The sequence below is a fragment of the Haemaphysalis longicornis genome, unplaced genomic scaffold (assembly GCF_048455015.1).
Source record: "Haemaphysalis longicornis isolate Haplotype H1 unplaced genomic scaffold, Haemaphysalis longicornis Haplotype H1 scaffold_13, whole genome shotgun sequence".
NCBI classification, from domain to species: domain Eukaryota; kingdom Metazoa; phylum Arthropoda; class Arachnida; order Ixodida; family Ixodidae; genus Haemaphysalis; species Haemaphysalis longicornis.
This window is the reverse complement of record NW_027526233.1, coordinates 46,480,310-46,485,056: the sequence shown is the minus strand read 5'-3', so window position 1 is coordinate 46,485,056 and position 4,747 is coordinate 46,480,310.

Sequence of the window (4,747 nt, the reverse complement as noted above, 5' to 3'; positions counted from 1 at the left end):
CGCCGATAAGTTAATAAGTTTCTTAAGAAGCGCCGATAAGTTGAATATGCACGTGAGATTGCCCGTTATAATTCAAAGGTGAGCAAGGTTATCCATAACAGTTTAACAGGTACAAAATCTGTGGTACCTAAAAGTTGCATACAATTTTAAGCCTATTGAAATTTTTTGCATGGTTTGCAACCCCTCCAAGCACAGTATATAAAGAGAGGGTTGACAGGCTGATCATTTTTCTGCAACACTGTCCACACGCCTGAAGAGGTTCAACCGTATTTTCTGTGCTTTGCGGAGAGCGATGTAGAAATGGAGTCACTATGCAGATGCCCGTTCGCTGGGCCGACCTCGTGCCACTTCCCCCAGCACGATGTGCGAGCTTCGCCCGTGCCCGCTGTTCGTGCGAGCCGCCTCTTTTATTCGCAATTCCCATTTTTCTCGCGTATTTTTCAGCAATATTAGCGTGCGGATAAACCCGGAGACTCAGGCGACGAGCAGAACTGACCCCGCGCAGAAGAGACTTCGACGACTGCAGGACTTCAATCCCTTGGAGGCTACTACACTCTGTGGGTACCGGACCGATGTCTACCCGCATTAGCTCCCATGCCGAAGCCAACCGGTGGCCTTTCTTCGCCGTCGTCTGCCACACTGGAGCCACGCTGCCACCGTGGCATTGTGAGGGCCGCCGTCGCAAGGAGCGTAGCTGCTATTCAATCCCTGTAGCACGACACGCTACGCCGAACGGCGCGACCTACTCATACCTGCGCACCGTCAACTACAAGTACTACAAAACGATCTCGTTTAGGAGACAAAAGGTTAGGAGGAATTAAAAACACCCATTCGCCAGCTATGAATACAACGAAAGCATTATCGCGATTCCCACGCCGGTCTACGTGGCCAGTACTTCCGCGGTTCCTTCAGCAGATGTTGCTCAGAGTACATGACCGCCAGGACATGACTGCGCCGTCATCCAGCGTGGAAAAACCGCGGCGCCTCCCAGTGACAGCAATTGCAAGATAGCCAAGAAGGCTGATAGGGTGGCGTGCCTGCACGCTCCCTGTTACCCGGGCGCCTGCGACTTACTCTTACTTACAGCAGGCGGAATGGCGGATATTCTGAAGGCCCGGAGCAACTTGCGGAGGGCATTACATATTCCTTAACAAGATGACTTTAGGTACCAAGCAGCACACGTAGCTCTGTCTTGGTCGTCGTCGCAAAAGTCGAAGGCACCGCCATGTTCATGGACACTGCGACTACAATTTACATTATTTGGTCGAGCCGTATCCAACCAGCGTGATGTTCTTAGACTTCCTGTTTCAGAGAGAAGCACACAGGTGCGCGTCGCCCGCAGGTAGCGTGCCTACTAGTATGACGCTGGCTAGGCTGCTCCACGCGCTGTCTTCTGCACTGGCCTTAGCGCTTTCTGGAATCTCCACCTCCTACCGGTGGGCTGGCACTACAGTTTGGCTTACGCGAACCACCACGTGAGCAAGGCATCTGTAGGGGCTAGTTGGTGCTGCATGGCTTGAATGGAGAGCGCTTAAACTTTAACTAGTAAACAAGGACGAGAAAGGCTACCATATATCATATTATCATCAGCGCACCATCTATCACATTATCAAAAAGAGAAATGGGCTTCTTGTCGCGCTAAAAACTGAGAATGCGCTCCAAGGAATCCGTGCGTAGATGTCTTCAAACACGTTCAAACTTATTTGGATCTTTTTGTATCTTGTTTTGTATCTTTTTCATGCAAGCACGTGTATGTATATATAAATATGTTCATCTACGTTAATAAATCAGTGGTTAGTTAACGCTTCGTCCTGTTTTGTAGCCTTTCTGGTCCTTGTTTACTAGTCAACGTTTAAGCGCTCTCCATTCAAGCACCACGCGAAGATGATTCCGGTGGATTTGTGAACTGCATCCGGAAGGCTTCATAAATGCGCTTGAAGGCGTGCAGAAAAGATATTGGGGCTCTAGCGCCTGCTGCCACGGTCGTCGTTCTGGAGGCACGGTGGCACTGCTCACGATCACGATCGGCCTGCCTGCCAGGAGCACACGACTTAGCGTGTAATCGCAGAAAGCTTCCACAGCAGGGAGAATTGCCGTATGATCCCGGCGTCTATGGTAGTCTAGGCGGGGACCAGGGCAGCGATCGAGATACCGAAAATAATCCTGATGCCGTCAACGACAAGGGGACACTGCTTATTATCCAGCGCGAGTATGCAATGAACCATACTAAGCTATTTATTGAAAATGGCGAAAAGGAGTCCGCCGCAGTGTAGGAAGCTTGCCGCAGAGAGCTGAACAAGATGAAGGTGAGTGCCCTGATCCTTTGGTGTCTGTCGCTCTGGATGAATAGGCCGCAGGATGTCGTCCGTGGATGGCGGGAATGCCTGGGTTCCAGTTGTGCCCTACTTCCTGTTCCTGGGAATAGTCATTACGAGTCTCACCTTGTCGTGCCCACCAGAGTTGCCCGGAATGCGCGACAAAATTCGCACTGGTGCGAGCTCTACAACCACGTCTTCTTTTTGGCTGTTTAACTTTTATCACTGTGCTGCCATTTATTCTGGTAGTGCTGCTTCTGGCCACCTCTTTTGTCTGTAGTGCATGTCCGCATTCCCTTTGATCTCCCACAGTTACCCATTTGTTTTATTGTACAAAGCTTGTGCACCTTGATGCGTTGGAGAGTTTTTTTAGAATGATAGTGAAAAAAAGAAGTGGGGTACGCGTATAGCTTGCTCGTTGGCCTTCCGGCAGTCGGATCATGATCAGCTCAGAGAAAGACCTACCTGCTGGGTGGTTTTTGTCTGTCGCTTTCTGCTACTGTCTGTTTCTTGGGGAAGTCGCACTTTGCTTATTGGAATTTATTATCTCACGTATAACTATCAAAGGACCGGCGTTTAAAGCCAGGATGGAACGGCAGCGATCACGAACTGGGACAAGCTAAGAAAAGAGCAGGAATACCATTCAGAGGAGGAGGTAGATGGCTGGCCGCACGAGAACTGGGAAAAGGAGCAGCTGGTGCTGGTGGACAAGCACACGCAGAAGATTGCCATGACGCACCACACTTCATGCATCGATGCATGACTGGCGCAACTGTGGGAAGCCAGACGTTGCCTCACCAAACGCTGGAAATGGCCGCGATATAATAGAAAATGCCGGTAGGAAAATAGTGGAATTAGCAGGAAAGCAGCTGAGTATGCCACCGAGCTGTGTAGAGAGAGTTGGCTCAGCTTCTGTGACGGTCTGCGGGGAACACTCTATACCCGTAAGACTTGGCAATTGCTCCGTCATCTCTGGCCAGCAAAAGCGTCTGGCCAGCAAAAGCGCTATCAACCGAAGCATGGTGCGCACATTAAAGAACTACGCAGGAGATGCGAAGAAACTAATGGAAAATTCCAAAGACAGGTAGAAGAGTGTGGAGCCGCGAGGGCCGTACAGAGGAACCTCTAATGAGGTCTTGGACAGGTTTTTTATTGACTCTGAATTACGAACGGCCATTCCTGAAAGTAATAGACGCAGTTCCCCAGGGCCAGACACTATTACTCACAGACTCCTCAACAGCCTGAGTGACGAATTCAGAAAAGAGCTTCTTGGACACATGAACAGTGCCTGGGAAAGCGACGTGTTGCCAGTCGGCTGGAAGGAGGCGGAAGTCAGGTTTATCGCGAAGGCTGGGAAGTCACCACACATAGATAACTTAAGGCCTGTCTCCCTCACGTCCTGCGTTGGCAAGGTTATGGAAACAATGGTGCTGAATAGGATGCAAAATTATCTGGACAGCACTGATCAGGTGCCGTATTCTGCTTTCGGATTTCGGAGGCACTTAAGCACGCAGGGCGTACTGCTGCATCTGAAGGAACAGGTCATGAAACAAGCCACCAAGATATCGCCTAGAGCCATCTTAGCGCTGGATCTCAGGGGAGCGTTTGACAACGACTCCCACGCTAGCATCCTAGCGAACCTTCAAGCCACAGGCTGCGGAAAGCGGGCATACAACTAGGTGACGGATTTCCTGACAGGCCGCCGTGCTCGAATCGAGGAGGACAAAGAGGTATCTCCAGCCATAGTGTTGGGAAGTAAGGGGACCCCACAAGGATCCTTCCTGTCGCATCTTCTTTTTAATATGGCACTATTAGGCCTGCCCAAGGCGCTCGGAGTAGTCGCTAGTTTGGGGCACGCGCTCTACGCCGACGACATTTCGCTCTGGACGACGAAGGCGGGATCCCTTTGGTGGATTCAAGAGACGCTGCAAGTAGGCGCACGTGTGGTTGGTAAATAAGTGAAGGAGTGTGGACTGTGATGTTCGCCTCGAAAATCTGAACTGGTGGTTTTCCGCCCTCGGGCGCCCAAGACACAGAAGGAAGACGTGAAGGTGGTCCTAGAGGGCGAAGACATCGTTCCAAGACCCAGTGTTGAGACTCTGGGGCTCACCATCCAGGCAGATAGCAAGGCCACGACGTGTGTGCGCAAGCTTAAACACTCCAAAGGACAGATCCTGCACATGCTTTGCGGCTGGCACCAAGGCGGAGAGGACTGAAAGAGAAGGATTCCCTGAGGCTGGTACCAGCATTTGTGGTGTCAGGAATAACGTACGCCACACCTTACCTCCTGATGAACAAGAGAGAAAAGAGCCAGGTCGACACAATATTACGCAAGGCAGTGAAACAAGCCATCGGAGTTCCCATGAGTGCGTCGACGGACAAGCTCCTACAACTGGCTCTACACAATATACTGCTCGTATATCAAGTTTCAC